Here is a 26,597-nt window from a genome sequence, read left to right on the forward strand (position 1 = left end):
AAAGTAAAATTTGAAACTGTATTGTTTGCAAACCTATTCCTTGAGTGGGCTGTAGGCCTTACTGGAACCCTGTTCAGCTTTTACTATCTATGTGTTTAGGATGCTGATGGGTAAAAAGGGATAGAAACAGGTCCTTCTCAAATTGTGCCCTATAAATCCCACAAATATAAAAATATATATCTCTTCCTATCTGACATCACAAACATACACATGCCTCCACAAGAGTGTTCCTTGAATCCTACACAGCAATATAGTTTTTGCCATTGTCTGAGGAAGGATCATTGTGCTATAAGCTGTACATACCACAAAGCAGAGTGAAATTTCTCTTGTACAGTAGCGAGAGCTTTTTGCTGATGACAGGTGAATGTAGGAGATATGAATACAAGAACAAGGTTAACACCAGTGACACACACACTTTCACCCTTCTCGCTCAGTTAATCAGATTCTGCTGGCTTTTCCAAGGGGACTGATGCTTTCCAATGGCCATACCTTGAAGTGGCCTGCTGTACTGTGGGTTCCCAGGGCCCCCACACACAGGGGGAGAGGGAAAATCCCTGTTCAACTTGAGAGGTGGGAGCACCAGAGAAAGGCACAGTTTGTCTCCTCGCTCGGTTCTTCACTCCGTCCCATTTTCCTTCTCTCTTCTGAATGACACAAAATTACCTCCTGCCCCTGCAAGGCAGGGATTGCTACACATTCCGGGAACCACCCATCACTCCCAGCAGTGCCATTTACTTGACATACATATACACAATATAGCTGTAGGAACTGCAGCTTTGCTTGGCTTGCAACATTACTCATCAATGAAGAGAAAAACCTGCCATGTATCGTACAATGCTGAAATCTGCTCCTTGGTTTTCTATAAACAATTCTCACATTATTGCATCCTCTCATGCATGATTGTCTGAAGCACTTAAGTAATACGAAATTATCATCAATGTAGCTGTCACAGGTGAAAAAAGTCTGTAGCATGTTTATGACACAGTTGAAGCTATTAATTGATTTCTGGACCTCCTGTAGCCCTCCAGGGCATATCTCAAAGCGAAGCAATGTCCTTGAGAACTGGCTGTTGTATCTGGACTTCTGAATGAGGTGAAAGAAGTGCTTTAAAACCTTTGCATGACCTGACCATCAAGTCTGACTTCTCCCATTGAGGGTAATAGGTAGGTCCGCTGCTAACAGGTGATTCTGTAGTGCTGTGAGTTTGGGTATCTGAAAGCAATATAAACAGACTGGATATGAGGGACTGTCTTAGATACCAGGATGTGATGAATTGGGGCATGCTCACCTGTTTGCTGGAATACTTATTTCACCAAGTTATTTCCCTCCAGGCAGAGGAGCTTAGTAGAGCTGCAGAGCCACATACTTTGGAAAAATAGTAGGGTCTTGGCATCAGTGCTTGATCTTGGACTTGCAGGCACATAAACTTAGCCTGCCAGGTGGTGCTAGTAATACCTGGCTCTCCTGCTGGGTTGAGTCTGGGGAAATTGCAAAGTATTTCTCACTAATAGGAGAATTATTATTGTCCACAGCTTTTTGATGCAGAATGGGAGCTTCAAGTTACGAATTAGCATGCCAAAGTCTCCCTGGAAAATAATTTTGGATCATAGGCCAGCCAGTTCTCTAGCTCTTGGGCAAAACCATGTCTCTTCTTATTTGGGGATCTGACTACAGAACTGAGGTCTCACTAGCTGAGACTTGTCATGTGTTCCAAGGCCAGCAAAAGAATAACCAGGACCGTAACAATGTCAGATTTGCTGACAATTCTTGTTCTTGGTGAAAATGCCAGTCATATTTCTGTTCCTTCCAACTTGGAAAGGCTTCTTCCAGTGGAAGCAGTTTCCCAGGAGACATAACTTGTTTTCATATCTGGCCTAGTAGGGAGAATGCCAAAGCATGATTCTTTCACCCAGTCTTGAACACTCTGTCTGTGCATGAGCTTTAATGGATAGCTATTAGTGTCAGGAATTAACAAACATGGATAGTCACTGACTCCAGTGCACTGCTTTCCTTCTCTCTACTTCAACAGCTTCATCTGTCGAAGGTGATAAAATTATTCTGATCCACCTCTGTAAAGTATTTTGAGGTCCTTAGGTACATTTTGTGTTTTATTTTTCTGCTGTTCTTAATCCTCTGACAATAAATTGTGAAAAGGAAATGAAGAGAGCAAATATATATGGATTTATTTTCCTTGAGTACATAAAGATATATGCATTTTCAGTGGACATATGGACTCCACCCTTTTTATCAGAATAGAGAAAAATTTCTTTCAACGGGACTTCTAGGAAACTCTCTTTCAGTGGGTTTGCTGGGAAACTCTGTCTTCAGTTGCAGGCTTTGTAGTAAAACACTGGTTTAATGCTTTTGTATCCTGAAGAGTGCATACAATGATCAGAGCTGCCAAAAAAAAAGGGCAATGTATAGAACATAAATATTAAAGAAAAAAGTCAACTTCTTATGTACAAAGAAAATTAAAGCTGGTTTGTTTTAGTTTTTGGGTATTCATTAGCTATTTTTCTCACCACCTTTTCAGTATTTTTAAATGTTAATTTTATCTGTCCATTTTCCTTGCTCCTATGGATTAAAAGTGGAGAGGAAAAAGAAATAGAGAAATCCAAAAACTGGGAAAGTGAAAAATTATTTTACTTGACAAACCCAAAAAATTATAAAATGAAAAATGTACAAGAAATAATTTATTTCTGGGGAAAGAGTAATTTTTCATGTTGAAAAGTTTCAGATAAAACTTTGGCTTGCCCTAATGATGTCTATAGCACTGAAACCCATGCCCCCAAGTCACAGCACAGGCATACCCAGGGCCTTGCAATATCATTTCTGCAGGATAATTAGCATTCTGCATAACAGAAGCCAGAGCAGTGAGGTCAGGTTTCAAAGTGGGAAGCAAGGGTAGGTAGGTCCCCCGAAATTGTGTATATGGGTTAGCTGTAACCAGCCTAGCAAACTGTATGGTTATGTTATTCCTTTAACCCTTTACTGACTTACGTATTTAGCTCACTGCAGATGTAAAGTGACTATTTCTGAACAGAATGTAACACATACCCGCCTTTCCCATTTCTGCTGGTTTCAAAATGGATACTGTGTTGGCTCTGCCATTAGTGGTCAAATTCATAAATGAACAGTACTGTATTCTGTGTATGTATATTTATCTGTAGATTTCTGGGTTTATTTTAAGATACTGGGGTTTTCCCTCTCTTTTAACTCTTAAGAAATACATATCTTTTTAGATAGGCTGCTTTTGCTGCAAAGCAAGGGCTTGTTCCTAATGTTTCTCTGCTGCTGTAACACTCTGATGGAGGAGGTTTGTGGTAACTGGTATCACCATTAGAAAAGAAGGATGTTTTAATGTTAACCTTTTAGTGTGCTCTGCTGGCAAGAGATGCTCCATTTCTCATTCTACCACAGATTTCATGTGTGAACATGAGCAAACACTTTGGTCTGCACTCACACGAGTCTACTGAAGCAGCCAACACCTGTAAAGGTCTGTCTTCATCTCTTGGTTCCTTTTAGCCTAAGCAATGTGTAAGCACATAAAGGATTTTTTTAATAAAATACATCAAGGCCTTCAGATAATGCTGTGTTGGAGAGTCAGAGAAGCTGAAATTTGTCCTCCTAAGTGTTGATGTCTGGGTGCAGTTTTGTGCAAACATTTTTGTCTTAGTGATTCCAGGTGGTGAAATGCTGTGGAGCATAGGTGGGAGAAGGAGTCATGTTTGTTTTGCGTTTGCCTGGCCCCTTTTTAACTGGTTAGCAGTTTTGGTTTGGACTGCAAAAGCTTGTAGTTAGAGAAATTATGCTGATGATCACTGTCCTTTCAAGAGACATGGTCCTAAAAGAAGCAATGGTGGGGGAGGTTGTGTGTGGCAAGTTACAAATGAACATCAGCGGTTCCGTTAGAGTTGTGCAAAATTAACAGAAATGAGATCTCAAGTTACTGAAGAGAATCTTCTGAACGGAGATAGCTATTAAAATAAAACAATCAGAGATTATGGCACATGAGAGTCTTTTTAATTGTTAATTTGCTCACTTCAAAATGACCATACAGTGAAATCTCTGTCTTTTTAAATAACATTGTTTTCCTTAAAATTGGTTTCCCTTTTCAGCATTATCTTTCTGAGAGCACTGTGGTGATACTGTTGGGAATTATCAATCCCACACTGAGGAGAGCCTATCTGAGGCTAACACAGTCCTTGCAAAGTGCAAGGTAATTAACATTCTCCTCCCCCTATTTATCTTGATTTTTGCTCCCATCTAGTTGTTTTTCACGCTTGTAAAGTATAATTTGCATAAAGTTTTAGCACTTTCTTCCCACACAACCCCTCACTCTCCAGTCTTTCTTTCCATAACATTGCAATGAGCTGAGTGCGAATTATCTCGGAGTAAGGGTGGGTGAACTGTTCTGCCTGTGCACAGCAACACTGAAGACAATGGAGCACAGCATCAGCGATTGACACAATTCTCACTTATAGAGACATTTTGTATGCTAATGAGCCTCTGATGGCAAGACTAGACTTTTTTGCTGCTAATTCTGGCAATATCTATCTCTGATGGGAACCTAATTTCCACCCACAAGGATCTTCAGTGTAAAGGAGTGAGCAAAGAATGAGGACTGATGTGACTCTTCTCTTGGCTTTCACTCCTATGTTTTGCCCACAGCCAGGAAAACAGAGCCTCTAGACCAAAGCACTTGGCACCTGTTATTTCCTTTCAAGTGCTCCTGTAAGCCAGACTCCTTTCACCACTGAATTCCTCAAAGAAACTTCTCTTTTAAGCACTGGTTCCTTTGTAATTAAGCCACAAAGCCTATCACTGTGGCCAGGAAATATTGACCCAAAAGGTATTAAGTGGTGATGGTCAAGACCAAGCAGCTACCATGAGGTGGCAATGTTCTACACCAGTAAGAAGGGGCTTTGTTGCATTTTTTGTTCTTTATGTAATGTAAAATGAAGCAAACACAGAGGTACAGTAAGATTCAGGTATCTGTCTTTACACACTCTGTATCACATGCGAGGCAGGACTCTGCTGAGTAGCTTTACAGAAGGTTGAACACTCACAGCAATTGTTTCTAGCCTGCTCTTAGCTCAAAGTCTGTGGCTTTCATCCAAAGAAGGGCTGATGAGAGCCATAGTTTATTTTCCCAACTAGGTCAGCTGGTTTAATTAGAGATTCTGTGAGTCCCTCCATGGCTTACTTCCCCAGGCTACTCAACTGTTTGAACAGATAATCCCAATTCCTAATGATTACAGCTACAATATTATATATTTTAGAGAGATAACTCTTTCAACTGAAAATTTAGAGCTGCCAGTTACATCACCTTGTATTAGTCCCACATTGCTATGCATAGCCTGACTTTTCTTTTCTTCCCTTTCTTGTGCCATGCACGGCTTTTCCCAGTACTGCAAGAGTGTTGATCTACAGAGGTGTGATACAACACCAAACCAGACTGGCTGGTGGGACTACACCGGAGATTTGTGTATTTCTGTTTCAAAACGGGTTATGCCAGTTTGACTGGTGGCTCTAATTTGCAGGTGCAAGTTAATCTGATATTAGCCAGGTTTCAATTGATTTAATAATGTTCACACCCAAAGTTGGTTTAATTAACTTGGACTTAGACCAGGGCATAAGAGGGGACATGTCTGTTTGGGTATTAATCAAAGGAGTAGGAGCCAGCAGATCTATTTCTTCTCCATTTCAAGCTCTCCAAGAGATTAGTGATGTGACCTTGGGCAGATCTCCAGGCGTGTTTTTGCCTTGCTCTCCTTGGCCTGGATATAATCAATTTCTCAGAATAGATGCAATACTGAACTCACAGGCGCCTGTGAAACTTACTTCCCTGCATGCGGAAAGGGTCTTGGCAGCTGTGAGACAGTGCAGCTCTGTGGGGAAGGGGCAGGGCTTGCCTGCTGCCTGATTCATCTCCTTGCAGAGCAATCTCTGTCAGAAGTCATAGGTGCTGCCATCCGTCACAAAAATGGTACCTTGTTCTAATCCTAAACTGAAAGTGCATGGAAGTGCATTTGAGATGGTTGGCATGGTCCTAACCAAGAGTTTGCTCTCTGCCAATATAGATGAAAGTGGGTTTTTTTGGATGGGGAAAAATGGTCTTCTTTGGGAGAAAACGGTCCTCTTTGGGAAAACAACCATTTCCCTGTTTTGCTTCTGTGTGTGGAACAGCTGTAACAATATGTCTGGCACTTTGCAGGGAGCAAAGGGCAGTGAAATCACTGCTCTGCTAAATTATAGCAAGTGCTGCTCTCAGGTCAACACAGGTAAGGCTGCTGCTGTGCTCCTGCCATGGACACTTCTGTGCACACCTGCCTGCCTTCCAGCTACCTATGCCTCTCCCAGGAGAGTACTTTCTGGTGAAGGCCTGCTCCCACACACCGCTCTATGTGGGAAATGTAGTCTTGTTGACTTCTTGGCCAACACCATTTGGCCATCTGCTGCTGTCATTGACTGATCCAGCTTTTCTGCCTTCCCTTTTCTCAGACAATCCAGAAAGTTATAAAAGTCCTCGGTAGTGATCTGTTGATTTTATCCTGATGTGGCTTTGCTGGGTGCTTCTGCTTAACATTTTCATTTCTGCTTATGGTTATTCTGTTTACACTCGCTTTGGTTTCTTTATCTCAAACAAACTGTAGTTTTAAAAGTAATGGAAGGGACTCACAGGCTCCTGGTAATCACTATGGTTTTGTTAGGGTCATATTTTGGTGCTTGCGAATACTGTGTCATCAGTCTTTCTTTGAAACATCAGAAGGAATCTAGGGAGAAGAATTGCAGTGCTTTTAATTGTTTTCCCCACAGAACTGATATAGTGATAAGAGATTCACATTTCTTAATTGTCTGCACTGGTCCAGCATGAGCTTCTTGATCAGAACCCCCTAATAAATCAGATACTCTAGCCTTATGCAGGGGTGCTACAAACGAGTGGGAAGTGAGAAGACTAAGATATGACTTTCTGCTTGGAACTCACTCATGGCTTTATTTAATAGATGGAGTTTGCACACAATTAACTAATTATGAACAGAAGTTAGTGCTTGGGGTGAAGAGCAGGCCTTCGAAAATAAGTACTCAGCCTCATTTGAAGGGCAAACACTTGACACTCAATGTGAACTTAAGCAGGAACTGACTTTCAAAGGGAAAAATGTCTGTCGGATTTAAGTCTACACACATATGCTCTTCAATATTTGGGATTCTAAGCTCTTTGAAGGTAGTCTCTTCACTTCCCCACAAAGCACTTTTTTGTTCACCTTCACAGCAATTTTCTCTCTTCCTTCTCCCCCTTCACCCCCAATCAAGTTAATGCTACAAAAGAATTTGCTTCTGGGATGATTCTGCTTGCTGAGTTTCAGCCCCAAATTATATTTTACAGATGACTTTGAAATTCCCTGTAAGTGTGCTCTCATTATTGGATATCTTTGATACAACTTTAAATACAACTGTGCAGACATTACTGCCATTAGTGCTAGGAAAATATAAAACCTACACAGATAAAGCTATAGTCAGAGTCAAAAAGCCCCTATGAGAGATTAAAGTAGGGGTATTTTTCAGATATGGGGCCCCAGCCTCATAAACATTGTGAAACTCTCTAAATTAGTCACTTCACACAATATTCTTAGGGGAGTTTTAGTCAGACCATATTGTGCAGGGGCTCATACTGAATAGCTTTAACCTGGGGAACTCACCCTACCCAGGTGTGCTTTTTTTTTTTTTTTTGGTACTCCTCTCTCCTGGAGAACAGTACAGCAAAAGAAGAGAAGATACCAAGCAAGAGTGGGCCAATCAAAGCAGTATTGTGCTGAATAAGAAACGTGCTTGAAGCAAGTTGACTACAAGCTACTGAAAACCACATACATTTTTCAACAGATTGGAGGACCAGCTCCCAAACACTGGTCATATAAAGAGAATGTGGACGTTGCAACTGAGAATAGACACTCCCTGTCAGTAATGTTTCTTCCAACAAGTCTAAGCCTTTTTGTGTTTTTCAGATGGCTCAAACTCCTCTTCTCAGGGGTTAAAGCAAACAGGCTAAACTCAGAGGTGGAATTTACTGCCCCTACAGTTATGTGAGGATCAACAATGAGTCATCATCCCTCACCTTTACAGATGGTAGCCCTATGTATTCAGAAGTGTGCACAGGTTTCCTGTGCAGCTGGGGCAGAAGGGCTCAGCATAAACCACGCCTGCTTCCATGCACTCTGCCGCAACTTATAGCAAACTCCGTTCTGCCTGGGACTGTAAGGGCTCTCCTGGGACAGACTGCTGACATAGTGGATGAGCGATATCATAAGGCCAAGTAGCATTACTGCCAGAGCTTTTCTTTGTCACCCCAGTTTTGCTCTGGAATGGAAATGGGAGGTTTGTGGGTTTTGTCCTGTTTTGCATGCTATAAAGCTTCTCATGTGCTGTATGGAATGTGTATCATATCCCTCACCATTTCAAAGTATCCTCATGTAAGAGGTGCTTTGAGATCATGTTCCCAGCATGGAGAAGAGAAAAAGTAGCAAACTTTGAAAGAGGTTTCTTATAGGGATTATGAATAGGGATTTATGAGTGGCAAATTTTTCTGGTAGGCTGGAAGTTTCTGTGGTGTGGATGTGCAAAAAGACCTGTCAAAAAATCAGAGTTCCTTTAAACGGAGCTCTTCTTGGCTGATTTGCTCTATCAACAGGGTATGTTGTACTGATCCTCAAGGAGCAGAAGGAGCTAAGTGTTTCTGAAATCCTCCTGCTGTGTCATTTTTAAAAGTGGTATTCATGTAATGTGTACCCTGGATCTCTTATCGTCAAGCCATTGTTCTGAATATTTCTGAAATCCTCATACTGTGTTGTTTTGAGAAGAGGTATTCATGTACCATAGATTGCTTAGTGCTGAGCCACTGCTTTCCCATGTCAGAGATGACAGAAAGAAGCAGATGACAATATGGCTGTCACTGGTGGAGAAAATACTATTAAAACTCATCAGAATCAGGATCAAGGGGCCCTTACTGTGATATTATTTGATCAATTGGAATGGACATAGATTAACAGAGAGATGATCCTGTCTTAATAAACTGATAAATTTTTTATTTTAGGGAAAGATTGCGAAGAACTGGCAAGAGGAAGCTGGAGATATAATTTATGCAGGTTTCATGATGCATTTGCAACAGCAACAAATGCAAAAAGACTAATGTGTGAGGTCAGCAATAGGCAGAGGGAGTGATGTGTTTGAGTGGATTAAGGAGTGGTCTCAATATAGGCTACAGAGAGATCATACTGCTTTGGTGTGACCTGAATGGAGAATTACATGGATGAGAACTGGACTATACTTGTTCCTCTTATTCATACTATTTATCTGAGGCTTGAGGAAGATGAAAATACTATAAAGCAAAAATATTTGCAGACAATGCAGAAATAGGGAGTGCTGCCAGTTCAAAGAGGCTACATATGTGTATGGGAGGATGAATGACCTAGATAAAAATAAAGTAACGAGGAGCTGGACAAAACAGAGGACTAGGCTCTGAAAGATCATACTATGCAGAAATACAGTTCAGGAAAATTTAGTTCATGGGTAGCAGAAGAAATTTGAAGCAGAAGGATTAAAACTGGTGTGGAAATGTGTAGAAATTTACAGAGATCTTTGCAAATGTTACATAGTGGAGTTAAATTTCTAGAAATTACTCCCCTTTAGTACTACACAGACTGTACTTGTACTATCATCCTCATTTCTGATCACCTGATTTTAAAGAATTATTATAGTTATAGACAAAATATATCAAGAGAAAGCAGAATAATGCAAGGATTGGGGGAAAACAGTTGTCCCAAATAAACCAAAAGAATTAGGGCTGTACTCTGTTGAAAGAGAAGACTGAGAGGTGAGATCATTTTCCTCCATGAAGTTCTTGAGGGAATAGGAAGAATGGCTGATGCAAGATAATTTGAATTTGTGTCAAATGCAAGAAGCAGAGGGCACAAATTAAAGTTTTGCATTATGTGGAGGGAGGTCCCGCAAGGAATTTAGTTTAGAATTCCTTCATGCAAGGAGCAGATAATATACAAGATGCTGAAAAGTGCACTCTGCTATACAAAAAGCCCAATGGGAACACAAATTTTTACTGCTATGTTCCCCAAAGCCACATCTTTGTCTGAAGAGTGCTTTAAAGACAGCACCATTCTTCTACAGAATACAAGAGAGGGCTATAAGAAAAAATAACCTATCTCATCCTCATGAGAATACTCAGAGTGTTTCTCCTGGATTATTGGTAGCACTTTTGGAGAGGCTGGATGACTGAATCCTTTTGAAAATTTCAGCTGTGAAGGAATTGTTTCCTGGAAGAGTCAGTGAAGTAACTTTGAAATTACACAGGACTGAGCTGAAATTATGGGTCTCCTCAGGGATGTAGGACTGAGAAGACTGAATTTCTGCTTTGACTTAGTTCTTGCAAGTTTGAAAGGATTAATAGTATTGTAGCAGAGGAGATAAAAGTCTGTAAGACACAAATGAAGCTTGGCATTATTTGAATGACTCTAAAAAAGTTACTCAGATGATGTCCAAGAAAAATATTTATTGGGGATAGACCTGGTTGTGCAATGGATGCAGTTGAATTTACCTGTTCATCTGGCACTCAGGCGAAGGGTGGATGAAAATCTGAACTTTAATAACAGGAAAGTCCTGAGTTTCTCCATCTACCCTTTCCTTCCCTCTCTCTCCTACTAGTTAAGTGAAATAAATCTGCAGTGTATTGGCTTACTGAAAATAAACGAATTCTTAACTTTTTACTCCACTAAAGTGTGTCAAGAATATTTTATGCAAAGCAAACACTTGTAAATATTTGTAAAAAGTCTCTCACTCAAAGAAATGTGTTTGGCTTCTCTTCTGCCCCTTTTCATTAGGGGCTCTGTGGGCTTCCAGCATTTGAAGGACTCCTTGACCTGTCAGTGACATCTGCTAGTATATTACATCTCAGCCTTGCTCACAAGCTGCTTGTGAGACAGTCTGAATCCAAACCTTTGAAGCAGAGCAGCAGCTGTAAATGAGTCTTTCATACAAAATAGAAAAGAACTAACCCTATTACTGTACACATCCAAAAAAATGTAGGTTGTAACTCTTTGATGTCTGCAACTTGATTTTCCCTTTCTTCCCTCAGTGCATGCACTGTCAAGCATCACTTGCTGACACGGAGAGAACTGAATACAGAGAGAAAGACAAGCAGAAAGGCACCTGATCCAGTAATTTACAGCATAGAGTATATACTGCTGTACAGTGAATTATTTTTACATAGGTAATTAATAATGGAGAAACAATGTAGTGACAGTGTAAGTCTCAAGGGAGAAAATTGTCAGCCTATTTATTCATTTATTCTTTGCTAACTAAATTGATGGGGTAGTCTGATGCTTTTCTGGATTCCACACGGATGATGAAACTGCAAACAACTTTCATTTAAATAACAGGCAAATCTTCCAATTAGTCAAAGCCTAATTCTTATGCCTTGAAATGATGAACTGCATGTACTGTGGCCTCTGTCAATTTGAAGGGGAAAAAGCTGCCGACCAAAAACCCAAAGCCATTGATCTGAACATTTTAGGCACTGATTCAAATATATTACTCTAGTGTGATTTGCCAAGATTCTGCAACAGTCTTTGGGATTCCTAGGTTCATGTTAAAAGGGTTATCATTAATTTTTTCATATAAACTCTTCTTTCAGCTACTGGAGAGTTTAATGGAACTTTTTTTCAGGAGTATCTGGAGGATAGCACTGGATCCTGCTCTCTAATGCATGGCTGTGCCGACTCTTCTGTGTGGTTTATGCTTTCCGAAATTGCACCTTGCACAGCAGCTGAAATCTAAGTTCCAGTAGGGGAAGGATAATAATGAAGTGTTACTAATCTAAAAAGAAGCTAACGGCCAAAGAACCAAAACACAAAACAAATATTCCATGGCCATTTCTTTCATGAGGCAGGTATTCCTGCAGATAAAAAAGGGAGTTCCCAAAATGCATTTTTTAAGTAAAAAAGGTTGCAATTTTTTTTCTGGCATAACCTTTCTCTCAGATTTTTTGTGTCTACTTTTGCACCTGCTTATTTTCCCACCTTTGTAAGTTAAGGAACACCTCTACTTCAATATTCTTGCATTTTTTAAATGCAAGCTCTTGGCTAGCATACATGGAGAGCAAGAATTCCCAGAGCACAGTGAGTAAAGAATGATTTTTGCTATAACTAGCTACAGCTGAATCATGATAGATCATACTATTTCATTGAATTTATCTTCTGAATATTAAATTTAAAAAGCTATGTCATGTTGAAATATTGAAATATCTCCAATGTAATCCACGGTAATCCATTGGTGGGAGTTTTGAGGGGGACAGGACAGTGAGAGAAAAGGTTGGTTGCTGTTAGATAACCAATAATCTGGACAAACTCTTGGAGCTGGCAGCGGAGCTGCAGTCTCAACACTAGTTTCAGCCTGGGAGCGATTGACACTTCCTGTACCAGCTATTTGGCTGGAACTTGAATATGTCACTTGGCACTGAGAGTCGATAAAAGCCCTGTTATTTTCCAGGCTGAGAGCTAAACAAGACTGTAGCCTTCCTAAACCATGACACAGTGCTTATAAGGAATTGTTGGTTGATGTGAAGTAATTTAATCAACCTGATCGTTAGATGAATTTACTACTTCCACACTTTATTCTAATTGTGTTTGCTTATATGCATATTGCACTTTTGCCCAATTATTTGGTTCTAATTAATAAATTGGAAACAAGCATGCTGTGAACGCTTCCCAAAGAGCATCTTCCTGAAATGGAGGATCCTCCAGGGAGAATGAGCAGGACAGCAAGATCAGAAGGTATTCTCCAAAGCCATCCTTGCAGACCACTGAAATATGGGGTCAGAGCTGGAAAATCCACCATCCATTAAAGGTCTGGCATCTAAAGCTAATGCATTTCCTCTCATAAGTCTCTATGTACTGCATGACTTACTGTTGTATTATTTGTAGGGAGATAGTTAATGGTTGGGACATAAGCAGTGTTGGGAACAGTAAAACACTTATTGGTAAACCAAAGGAACAGGTCCAGGAGGCCTAACACTTGCCTCTTCACTGTACTTGTTCTCAGGGTCCTTTCTTTCCATGTTCCCCTATGACAGTACTCTTTGTGGCTGTACTGTCCATCACATCCCACTTCCCTTACAAGCTGGTGAATGAAGAAAGCAGAGCAACACTAGAGCTCATGGTACAGAGGTTTCACTGCGACAACTGCAAACTCAATGTTGTTTTAGAGGAAAATGTAGTTTTTATAGACTAGGTCTTTTTAAGCTGAAATAAATAATAATCTTGCTTTTGTTCTATTCAAGTATGTTGAATAGAACAAAACACATATCTTTTGTCATCTTCCTGAGTAGGGAGATATCCTGTAACTGAGAGACAAAGTGCATGTTGTCATCTCTATTGCCAAGCCAGTAGCATTTTATATGCCATGTATTGAAGCAGGACTGATGCTTGGCACAGCTTTGCAGTGCAGCGGTCTTCTTAGCTGCTGTCAGGAGCAAGGTGCTGACTTTGAAGTAAGCCAGACTGGGGCTTAAATGCACAAGAGTATGTGTGTGGGGATACCTTATTAAATATGACCAAGAAAATATATCTTCGAAGTTTTAGAGAGTATGTACTTCTCCCCCTCTTTCTTTTGTATTGGGATTTTGAAAGAAAAATTGGGATGCTACACACAGACACAGTCTTTGGAAATAGCATCTGGTCTTTGAGATGCTCCAATAGAAAGCACTTAAGAAAGATGTATCCTTCCTGTTTGGGGTGACTAACCATACAGCATGTAAGGAGCAGGATGCCTACATCAAAGGGCCTCAGACTCATTGGCTGATAGGAGAGGCCAAGGTCTGAGCTGGCCACTCAGCTGGCTGAGTTGCCCACACTGGTGGATTATGAATGTGCTCCCAGCCCTCTTTAGACCTGTGTCAACTACTGCTCTTAAGTTACACCCAGATGAGGTTTGGAGGATGGAACCAGTGAAGATCTGTATCCATAGGCATACAGATGAGGTTATGTTAAACTCAGGGAGAGGGAACGAGAGGATGGAGACCAGTGGGAACCAATCATGCTGTGCTACTTCTCTTGCCTCCTCAGGGCTGGAGAAGTCCCAGGGAAGCACCCAATAAGTCATGGTGTTGGCTGTGCCCTACTGCATCTCATACTGAGTCTCAGCTTTTTCTGAAGGAACTCTTGCATTCTGAATGGGTCCTGAGTTACTGGAGCAGGGCTGGAACCACTGCTTGAATGAATCCCCTTGATAGTGGTTGGTGGCTCTTCTGAGGAAGAAGCCTTGCTCTCCTATTATCTTGCTTTGACTAAACATCTTGTGCTACTTGAAACTTGGATATTTGTTCCCATTAAGAATTGTAACATTGAATTTGTGGAAAAAAAATTCTACCAGAAAAACTTCTGATCAAGTCAAATATTGGTTTAGGTCTTATTTGTTCCCATTAAGAATTGTAACATTGAATTTGTGGAAAAAAAATTCTACCAGAAAAACTTCTGATCAAGTCAAATATTGGTTTAGGTCTTATTAATTCTACCAGCCTTCTCTGTTTTAGCAGATATGGGGTTTTTAAATGCCTTTGGGAACAATGTATTTTGAACTTCTTTAATTTAGAGAAAAAGATGACTATGGCAGGGAATGGTGTCTGTCAAAGAGGAAGAGGTTATCTAGAGGCTGAAGCAGTACAATTCTCACAGAAGAACAAGAAGAGAAAGGTAACATGTAGTTCAAGTGGTCTGAAAAAGAAAGGAAAGGTAAGTTCATGAAAACCTGTCTATGCATTCAAAATAGTTGAATTAAAATATACTCTGCACTAGAGCATAGACTGTGCACCAGCCTCTCCGGATTTTACTAACTTGAGAGCTTAAGGAGTTAAATTTTTTTTTCTGCATTGTTTACTGTTTTTCTGCCCCATTGTGAGTTATTTTTATAATGTCAGATCTACATTGATGCTTAAATCAAAAAGCCTGTGATTTGACTTGATAGATCAGCTAGTGTGAGGGGCTAGGGGTGGGTAACTGACCCTACTATTGAGATATATGATGCCTATTTAGAGAAATGACATATATTCTTGATGAGATACACAGATGTAAACTGCAAAATTGTCATTCAAGGTTACTCACAAAGAAAGGAGAAAAAGAAGCTGTTTCTTTTCTTCTACCCTTCTTTATTTAATATAGAAAACAGAAAGTTTTTGGCATTAGAAATACTATGTACTGAGGGTGACCGAGAGAGCAGATGAACTGTGATACCACTTGACGCTTATACGGGAACAATCCAGCAAGGATAATGGCTTTAGTTAGGGGATGGTGGAATTTGGAGTTCTTGTTTTCGTACAGCTTCAGTTCATACATACAGAGGATGGCACTCCTGTGATTAGGAGATTCCCCATTTTTTCTTGTAATATTTCAAAAAGGTGATTTGTGAGAAATAATACTCTCCTGATCTGTTTGGATGATTCTAACTGTTTGAAATAAAGTCGAGAGAGAGATTCATAAGCCTCAATAGACAGGTAAAAAGGCAATGCTTCTCAAGCCACGCCTGAAGATAAATTGTAGGTGATAAAACTCGTCTGCAGAGGAACATTCTTCAGTATAGTTGGATGGAAATTCTTCATTATCTCTTTAAATGAAAAATGCTGATTCGCTGTAAGAATTTCAGAAAATGAACCGTTTCATTTAAGGGAATTATTTGTTAAAAATCACAGGTACAATAAGAAATATCTACTTTACCATTTGCAAAAATTATAAGCATTGATTTTTTCAGTCAGAAAAAACTTTTTCTTTTGTGTAGCGATGATAAACTAGGTCAAATGAAACATTTCAATTGAACGTGACTTTTTTTTGCTATTTCTTTTTGCAGAAAAAGATCCTTTGCCATTTACACTATTCTCTGATTCCATAAGATTTTATTTTTGAGGCTGGAAAAATAATTTAAATATTAAATCTTTATGCATATGAAAATTATTTGCTGCCTAGTCATTCTTTCTAATAATGTCTTGGTATCTCTTTCAGAAAGCTTACAAATAAACAAATTTCTTTGCATTTCTTTGTGATGGAGAGAAATTTGGTAACTTACTTACAGTTTTTAAATTGTTACTTGAAAGGTCTTCTTTAAATCCCTTGCCTTTTACTAGACCAAAGCCTCCAGACCATCACAAAATCGGTCATTTTGGGAGAAGTTCTTAATGAGCTGAAACTTGAAAACAATGCCATTAATCCTTAATATTGGGTGAAAATTCTTAACATTACTTTTTATTGTCTTAGTGTCTTTGGAAATTAAGTTGGAGAATCTTTCATGAAAAGCATCAAAGACAGACATAGTAGAAGAAAACAAAATTAAGAAAAGATACTTGAGTACTAGAAAGCTGTAATGGTGAGTGATCTTCATCAAAGTCTGGTGTTTGGGTGAGACTTCCAATGTAAATCAGGTACTGAGATTTTTATTTTTTTTTCTGAAGGAATAGACTGTAACAGCAGGTTTTTTTGTCTCCAGTTAGTCCTTCACACGTATCCAAGCTGCGTGAAGAGATTTTGGCTATTTCTAGTTGAAATTGAATGAACTTCTGGTTGATCACCATCTCAAAAACTTGAAGAAAGCTCCTCAGGGAGTAGAAACCTAAAGAAATTTCTAGAGATAGTAAATAATTGGGTGGAGGATTTTTTGTTTGGTTTGGTTTGGTTTGTTTTCTTTTTCCCTTGCTATTAAGTTGGTACATTGAACCCTGTTATTTAGCCAGAAAAATTTGATTTCCATCAGGGAATCACATGCTAATACTTTATTAGTGCATTATGCAGCCATCACACCAGGCCCTTGTGGGGAGCAACTCTGATCACACTGTAGCTTACCAATATGACTAAATTAATCAAGGGGACTCAGAACAGGTTGATGTGGCCTCCTCTAAAATTACTAGGGTCATTTGCAAATCCTTTGCAGTTCCAATTGCAGTCCACTACCTATGGTTATTCATTAATCAGATACTTATAAATATGCAAGGAATTGAGAGGGAGCTTCAATCTGCAAGCAACCATCTGCAAGAACCTATAATTAGGGCTGCCATATTTCTAAAGGTGTCAGACCTGCTGAGCATGTACACCCCAGTGGATGTGTGTTAGACTTACCAAATGATTGCAAACCCTAGGCAAATGTAGCATAATCTTGAAACATGTCCAGAACAAACAGAGCATGTCTGCGAAAACTCATTTATTTATAGTGGCCCTAACAATAATGCCTCACATTGGGGAATTACAGGAAAAAACAGTAGTATTGTCATAAAAAGATATGGAATTTCAGTCTACATACAAGACTGACCAAATAGCTGGGTCTAACTATGAGAAAGTGAGATTTTTGAATCCCACCATTTCTTGCAAGGAGGCAAGGAGGACTTGAATCACCCGAGGTACTGTTGTTGTGTGTGAATTTGAATTGGTCATGTTAGCCACTGTGTTAACAGGAAAGCACATGGCAAGTTCCAGGAGAGTGATAGGTCCTACACCTAGACAGTGAGAGCAAAGAAATGCCTTGGATTCTGTCTGTTTTGAATTTTGTATTTGTAAAAATGAAAATGATACTTCAAAATTTGACAGTAGCTATTAATGTTCATTTCATCCCCAAACTGCTGTTAATTGTGACTGTTTAGCAGGTATGTGTTAATATCAATGTAATGCTTCTGAACTTGCTCTGAATGTCCCTGCTGTAGACAATGTTGAACAGGTTGTATCTCGGTTTTGATATTTAAGTCCCCATTCTGATTCTTCAGTAGAATAGCAATTGAGCTTGCAGTCTCTTCCACAGCACTTCTACAATACAGTTTTTATTACAAATGATACCACTTTAGGCAGGATAGACACAAGCAAACTGTAAGCTCAGAATTGCCCATTGTAATCAAATTGGCTATTTTCCAAACAATTCACAGTCTCTATCCCAGTGTGACCTTTCAGAGCCCTGCACTCAGCAGAATAGGGGTATATTACCTTTCATGCACTACTGTTCATTTTCAGGAGAAAGCCAGGATTATTGTTCAAATTCCATACAATTACACCTGAGCACCTCATTGTTTTCAGATGGAGGGCACAAATGACTTGGGTCAGCATTTGGTACGGAGATGTGTCTGGCCTTACACACAGCAGGGCAGAAACAGAAAGCATTAAAGGCACACACTGCAATAAATATGAGACAAATTGAATGCCTAAAAAGAGAATTGATATTATTGCCCAGTTTGTCCAGTTATTCTCACGAAGCCTTGCTGATGCTTTCCAGAGGTGTGATTGTACACAATGTATATGCTAGGGGCAGAGGGGACAGAGAACATAACTTGTTTAATGTGTTTACCTGTTACCTAAACAGGTAAAAGAGCAAATGAGATCTGGAGTTAGGGATCCTTTAAGGTGGGGTACTTGGGCTCTAGGCTGTTTCTATTTTCCTGTTTTTTCCCCCAGCATTATAGCTGGTCTTAGAAATCCTCAGGTTAATATAAATACTTAAAAAAAATCCAAACGATAGATTGCCCAGCAGAAAATTATTTACTTGAAAACTTCTACCTAAGCATAATTTTTCCTGAGACGACATCTGCTTTGAAAATACAACACAATTTCATCTCAGATGTAAAAGTAACACCCTCTTTTTTTTTTTTTTTGCTGACACCAAGAGATACATAACTTGCTGACAGTATGTGGCTGATAGCTGCATCAGTCAATCCTAAATAGTCTATAAATCCATGTACAGTGTAAAATATCATTCATTTATGTAATTGGGAATTTTTACAATACAATTTTATGTAACAATACAATGTTATGTTTGTTTTTCCCTATCCAGAACAATCTTCCCTGGTGAATCTGGAAACAGTCTCTGATTGTACAGAGCCACTGTGTATTCCGTTCTCGGTCTTCCCTGGAGTATAAGTTATGATATCTCAGCATTGTCTTTGAGGTTTACCAAATCTGTGGACATGCAGTATGCTGAAGTGTGGAGATGGAGTGAAGTTGAAAGGATTTATGAGTAAAATATAAGTGGATGATACTTCAAACTAAAGCACAAATACTACATTGTCTAAATCAAAAGAAATCACTCCTTTTGCTCAACTAGGAGCAATAGCAGTAACAAAAAGCTAGGATTATTGTGGCCTTTGGTCTGGGGCTCAGCTGTTACCTGAGAGTGGCACACAGAGCTACTGGAATACTTTCTTTCCACATGATGGTCACAGATGAACTTTGGTGAGGAAAATAAATACCCTACTGGGTAGGAAGTCTTACAGATTTGTGTGAGAAACCTTGCCAACTCTAAGTGATCCTCCACAACCTGCAGCACCTACAAAAATAAATAAGGTTTTCGATCCAAAATTATCGATAAATGGAAAGTGCTATTCTGCCCCTGGCATTGTCAATTTTCTCTTCCTTTTCAGGGAACCTGATATTCACACTTAGTATATAAACATATTGCATGAGGTAAATAGGTACCAAGGCTAGTGCTGGTTTTGAACATAGATCATTATTTCGCTTACTCCCTTACATCATTTAACTCTGTTCTGGTGACCCTGGGACCTGGTAATACACACTGCAACCAATAACCATAACTCCATGATCCGTATAGAATACATGAGGGATGGTGGCAAGTATGTAATTTATTACCTTCTGTAGTGCTGTGTTATTATTATGTGACTGTTATAGCATTCATAGTTTGACAGATTCCTATTAGGCAGTCAGTCAGAGTATGTAGTGTATTATTTTACCAATACCTGATGCATATCAATAAAGTGGGTGAACACTGCTATAAAAGAACAGCTGAATTGGCTTGGATGTTGTAATCTCCCATTCTGAGTTCTCATCTGAAACATCAGTTTAAGATGACTGATACTTCTGTAAGTTTTAGAAAAGTCTGGGTAACTTTCTTCCCCTCTTGTCCTGAATCCCTAAAAAGAAGTGTTGAAATAGTGCAAGAAGTTATTTTCACTCTACTACCATTCAGTAGCAGAAGCAAAATTTATGAGAAATCTTGTACTGTCAGACAACCTGTTCTCACAAGATTTCCAGCCCATTAACTCAAGAATCAGATTGTTTGGATTAAGGTTTGCACAAACAGTTGAGGTTTTCAGGTGCTTTTCCAAAAGGCATTGAACCAAATCTCGAGGTTTCCCCACATACTTAACATATTATGCAAATATTTACTATATGAGGAGAGGAGAGAAAGATGGGAAAAATCTTCTTGTCCAGGACAAGCAGAATTACTTATTGCTGGATGAGTAAACTGACATGATTTTCTGCTGGCTGGACAAAAACATCAAGAAGGAGAGGAGACAGGGACTACCACTGGGCTGAGGGTGACTAAGAGGCTGAGGAAGCCTGGACCTAGAAACCAGTGAGTTGCTGGAAGGTGAGAAAGGGAAATAGAACTGCATATAGCCATGAAACAGTCTGGCAAATTATGGGAAATATAGAGGTAATATAAGAAAAGGATGTGAGCAGGGATAGTTGTGATACTGGGGAGCGGAGCTGGATAATACAACCCTTATGCCTGCATGTGGCCCAGAGCTGAGCTCACACCTAGTGGCCTTGGTGAGGGCCATAGCAGAGCTGAGCATGGGGACAGATGCTGCTGCTGTTCTCCTGGGGGCAGAATAGCTGCCTGGAGACTGTTAGATCGCTGCTTGTACGCTTCATCCTCCTGCATTTCTAAAAGAGAGAAAACATAGATCAGCCAGCAATGTTTATTTCAGGATTGATAGGTATAATGTTCTGATTAGACAAAATACTTCTAAAGAGTATCAAACAAAATTTAAGAAAATACATAGGGGAAAAATGCAAGTTGTCCAGATTTTTTTTCTCTTATTTGCAATGCACAGGCAACCTGACACAACATGTTGTATATAATTCAACCATGCTGTCAGTTTTTACTAGGAATGTAATCAATATGATCTTACAAATTTTGATCAAGGTGTCTGAAACAAAGCATTTGTTATTATATAGATTCTGACCTAATGCTTTGCAGCAGTATGTTAACAAGCTGATATGAAGTGTAAATCATTAAGAAGAAACAGTCTGACTGTGAAAAGACTATGTGTGACTGAAAGTAGTATAGACAGAAGGGACTGTGTATAAGGTTGCCCTACTGATCCTGCTCCTGGGGGGTAATATAATAATAACATACCAGCACAACTGTGTCGTTTTACAATTTCATGAACGGTCAAGCAAATAAAGTATGATACTTTATGTTGCTTCATGATGAACATTATAAAGATGTAATCATCAAGGGCTGTAGAGAGGCTATTTTTTGACTTGACTAAAGGAAATTTCTGCAGACACTCAAAGAACTGGTGGAAAGAGAACAGAATTGTACTAAGTCATATAGGGGAGTCAAAGTGTTACTTGAAATTCTAGTTAGCTGACCTGAGCTAAAAGAGAGGGTGAGTTTCTCTCCACCTAGCTTTAGACATTGATATGATAATCATTTAGGGATTATAGTCACCACAGAATGTCTTTATCCTCTACAGAGAGAAAAAGACATTTTTAGGGAGAGATTGCTTTTACTGATTTTAGGCGTCATCTGTAGGATAAGATGATTTGTGACCTCATAATTATTATTCTCATCAACGAATATAAGGTTCAGCAAAAGTGACTACACTTATGGGGATGTTTAATCAAAAGAATATTTCCCTCTCCCTCACCACTGATGTTAACATTTTATTCATTGTATCTTGCATGAACTATTGCATCACAGTATGTTCTGCATGAAGATACTCAAATTTTTGAGATAAACTCACAGGAGATAGTTTGTTTTCTGGTCAGCTCCACAAGCTACCTAGGGAAGTAGTGGAATCACCATCCCTGGAAGTGTTCAAAAAACATATGGATATGATACCTGTGGATACAGTTTAGTGGAGAACATGGCAGTGCGAGGTTAACTGTTGGACTTGATGATTTTACAGGCCTTTCCAACCTTTAAATGATTCTGTTATTTTTTTTAAGTTCTACCAGCCTCAGGTGACTGGCAGAAAATATGCAAGTTATGCTACCTTTTTCCACAGAGTGTTTAAAAATCCGTTTGAGAGGAATGTGCATGGGATGCTCCTCTACATAATTTTCTTCCACGTTTGATACCAATTAAAACATTTTTCCTCAGTTGCACACCATTGGTTTTTCATTTTGATACTACACTAGACAGACTAAGGGGATATGTAGAAAGAAGAGTGGAAGATCATTATCACAGTGTCTCCTATGAATCCATGTGCAAGATCAGGCACTGCGGGGTGGGACAGTGCTGTCAATGGGATTGGTAGTACCATTCCAAAGTGGCTGCCCTGACCCTCCCACAGACATGGTAACTCACAGACATTACTTTCAGAAAGAAATTCAGCAGAGACTACCTACCAGAGTAGATATTCAAAGGCCCTAGCAGTCCTGTACACTGAATAACTTCAGTGATAACTTGCAATTTACATGGATCTCACTGTGTTCTCACCATCTTTTCTGCAGCTGCCTCTACACAGACAGCTGCGACAAACCCTTCAACAGTGAAGCTGAGCTAGATAGCTCACATATGTGTGATACTCTAGAACAAGAAGGTGGAAAGACTTTAAAACACTAAAATTTGTCTGTGATGTGTTGCTGATATTAAGTGTGCCTCAGAAAGCCCAAGCCCCCAGTAAATAGGAAGCGGTCTGCTGCATCACTGAGTGAAGTCCTCTGAAATCTTAAAAAAACACGTACTATAATCTTTCCATTATAGAAAGAACCAGCTCCATCTTAAAAGTATGATCTTCTGCCTTTTTTTTTTTTTTGCACACAAAAGGTGCAGGTGCCTGTAGAGAGTTATCAGCAAGTGCAGTTAGTTACTCAGAAGATTTCCCAATTCTAGCTTGTGATCCCTAAATTTCACCACTGCTGAGTGCTTAGAGGAGTTTTCAGGTCTGGGTACATTCTAGCTGGAAGCATATAATTGAAGCAGCCTTAAATCATATATCAAATGTCGTCAACAAAACAGCAGATACTCCTCACTATTTCTTACTGACCACTTTATTGAGCCCTCCACTCAGCACTAGGCTTCTGAGTGTCTCTTTGGAGATGGCCATGTCTCTTCCTTGACTGTGTGGAGATGCTAATTTGGGATTAATTAAAGCCGAGGGTAAGGGGCTGTAATGTTTAATGCAAACATCTTGAGTAGGCACTCTGGTTCTTGTTCTTTTTCATTTAGTACTCGTCATAAATGTTGTGGAAACCAATGATGGAGAAACTGAGTCTAGATTTTTAAGCCTTCATCATAAAGATTAAAGTTTCAAACAAGCCAGAACTGGTGCACAGCAATAAGCTGATACTTAATTATTTGTTCTTATTGCAAAATGTATATTTTAGATCCAAGAAGAATTCCTGATCTGTACGGAAACATGCTTCTCAAAAGTGAAAACTAAAAAATGTAGTTTTCTCCAAAATAATTCTTTAAGCTTTTTCCCCCCCTAAGAAATGTACTGTGTAGAGCAGTTCAGCTAAAAGTGAAACTTTCTATTTGTTGAAGGAGTCAGCAATATTTATTCTGAATCAGTACAACAGCCCTCCTCTCATGGGGAGGATTCAGGGCCAAATGTCACGTCCATGATATGATGCTGAGTAGGAATTACAGGGCTGTGGCTCACATAACATACCCTTTCCACCAACCAAAATGAAACATGTCATTGAGGAAGGATAAATGGCAATCTTTGGCTGTCATGAACTAGGATCTTATTATAGACACAGAGATAATGAAACTAATGTATCCTGAGGCACTGTTACTTAAAAGAATATCAGAACAGGAGAATGTGCACTGAATTTCATTTCCTGAGACTTTTTTCTGATATGTTTGGGCCTAAGTTTCAGCAAACAATACAGAAACTTAGTCCTTCAGAAGTGAAGTGGTGTTTGGACAGCTGGCAACAGGATAAGGCTGCACAGGGTTTGCCCACCTATTTGTGAAGCTTTTTTTCTACCAAGAAACGTATGCATATTTATGTGACCCTTTTTATCATTCAATCAATCCTTCACTGGGGTAAACAAAGTAGAAGGTAGTCTGTGAGGAACTGAACCCCCACAATTTTTCTGCAAAATTATTATATCTGTTAAGCAAGTGGTAGAGAGGACGGGAACAACTGATCCAGAAACTAATAAGGTTAACTGATGCTATTTTTGAAGATGATCAGATGTGACAGAAACGAAACTCTTCTTATAGCTTACCGAGAGTATATGTGTTTGGTTTTAGATACAGTCTTGGATATGAGATATTGCCTCATGCCTCTTCCCTCCTGATAGACTAGTGTTTTCACTGTGCCAGTTAAGACACCTGCATTTTTTTAAAGACTCCATGTGTAAGCACTCTGTAGGCTGCACTTTAATGTCTGAGTGGGTACACCATATCTCTCCAGCAGCTGACATAACCTATTGTTATGTTCAGGAAGCATGTTAATCCTCATAATTAGCACAATTCTGGGGTCCGTACAGATGAAGAGATTTCATACACCTCTTAAGTTTATTCGTGATAAACTTCTTCTTCTGTCCACCTTTATTTCCTCTCATAATAGCTACTCTGCATAACTTCCTCCTTATGCTTCAAATTCTATGGTGTCATTGACAGTTATAAAGGGAACAATCTGAAAGAAAAATTTTTATATGGAAAAGCTTTCTTAGCAGGGTATGTTTTTATTTGATTGATCCAGGAAAGTAGCTTGAGACATTTAGGAGAATACCCACCTTCTTCTGTTCAAACTTTGATGTTTTTATGATCCCAAGAGTTTTTAAAAAAACTGTAGAAGGCCCCATGCTCACTGGTCTACATGACATTTACTACCTGCATTAAGCTGCTACTCAGAAACATCAGTGAGGACTAACTGAGTTCTGTTATGCTGGGCACATTTCAAATATACAAAAGGTGACTCCCATTTCCAGAGTTTAAGCTTTCAATCTGACTGGCTTACTAGCATGTTATAATAGTCCTGTCTCTGGCATGCTGATTTGTGGCCTTGATCAAATCACTTAGCCTTTAACTTGCTTAAAAAAATAAATCAGTCCTACACTTGAATGCTTTATAATTCAACAGAACCACTCACACATGCAGAGGAGGTGTGTAGAACTGAAACCTTAGGCCATGCAAACAACATCCCCTTCCTGAGGAGCCTATTCTGCTTTATCTTCTGACTGAGCTCCTTGGGTAAGAGCTTCTTCCTCCATTTATATCAAAATGAGTCATCCTAAAAGTTCCTCCACCTCTGGACCCCAGTATTTAAGCTACCTGGTTTCTTTGAGTTGATTCAGATTTGGGAGAAAGCACAAGATGAGTTCAAGTAGCACATCTGACTGGGTGACAAATTTGATTAGATGGCACGGATGTCAGCAAGGTTGGAGCAGAGTGAGCTGCAAACCTTTGAAATCATCCTACCTGTACCTAGAGAGATCTATTAAGGTATACTGCCTTAATCTTTCTATTTCTGGACTTTGAGCTACAGGTTTGGTGTTGAAAACTAGACGATAGTGGTTCTTGTCACTGCAGACTGATACCCTTCAAAATTTGAGAGATGTGTAACTGAAACACACTGACTCTTCCAGACGAAAGATCAAAACTGGGCTGTTGCCACTGTCACTGTGTTGTTTTTAAAGAAGATTTCAAGAAAAGAGGATATTTGGGTAAAGGTGAGGAGCAGAGTTGTGGGTGCAGAAGGAAGGATTCTAAACATCAGGAGCAAATGCAATAAATATTTGGTTTCAGCAGCAAATGCTCACCTAGAAGGAGCAGCAGTGGAAATGACAATTGTGAACGACAATCTTATATTTGATGAGGAAGGAACATATACGATGGGAAGACATGAGCCATAGAGCAGGAGCTGAGCTGTGAATAAAGTGAAACCGAGGAAAAGTACTGCTGGGAATCCTAGGTGGAAGAGTATGTTGTAGTGTCAGAGCTCTGTAGAAGTCTCTGGGTGAGAATGCATAAATATTTAGAAATGGGAAAAGGAAAGATGGAATAGGAATGAATACTTGGATGTTGAAGAGAGTAAGAATACTATAATAGTAAAAACAAATCTTGCTTCTCTAGAAAAGTCTTCTTGAGAACATAACTGTCCGCAAAGTTGATAGTTACTTATATACTTCATCTCTCTGTTTTTCAGTGTTGGCCATGTAAACCATTTTTCTTCACAACCCGGTGAAGACCTGACTTCTACAACAGTTCAACAAGATTTGAAAGAGGCTTCTGAGGACAAAGGCTAAAAGCATCTCCTGTGAACTTTAGCACAATACATACCTGTAGGCACCTCTCATTCTTCACAGGTATTTGTCTAATTGCATTTATTTATTAATCTGAAATGTAAAGTGCCCAAGAAGACACTGGCAATTTAAGCTGTTCTCTCAACCTTCCCTGAAGGTTCATCCAAAATAGACCCTGAATATTTGTCATTTGTCAAGGATTCAATAATTGGCAGGAAAAGATGGCTTTGGGCACATATGTTTCTTCTCTTCCAATTGTTGTGATCTTGTTGAGCTTTGTACTGTCATGTCAACTTCTTCTGTACTTGCTAGAGTTCAGCTTGTATCTTGTGATGGTGCTGC

The 26,597-nt window shown here is 39.4% G+C and overlaps 1 long non-coding RNA gene across 1 annotated transcript in view; it reads left to right on the top strand.

The window, feature by feature from the left end:
• Positions 1–26,174, top strand: part of LOC127477354 (uncharacterized) — a 146,209-nt gene extending 120,035 nt beyond the window's left edge. The window contains exon 4 of the long non-coding RNA XR_007906932.1: positions 26,159–26,174. This is a non-coding gene — a long non-coding RNA (uncharacterized LOC127477354). The remainder of the gene's footprint in view (positions 1–26,158) is intronic.
• Positions 26,175–26,597: the final 423 nt, after the last annotated feature.

This window comes from Manacus candei, unplaced genomic scaffold (assembly GCF_025592945.1).
Source record: "Manacus candei isolate 608988 ecotype Guabito, Panama unplaced genomic scaffold, ASM2559294v1 h1tg000052l, whole genome shotgun sequence".
Classification (NCBI taxonomy): domain Eukaryota; kingdom Metazoa; phylum Chordata; class Aves; order Passeriformes; family Pipridae; genus Manacus; species Manacus candei.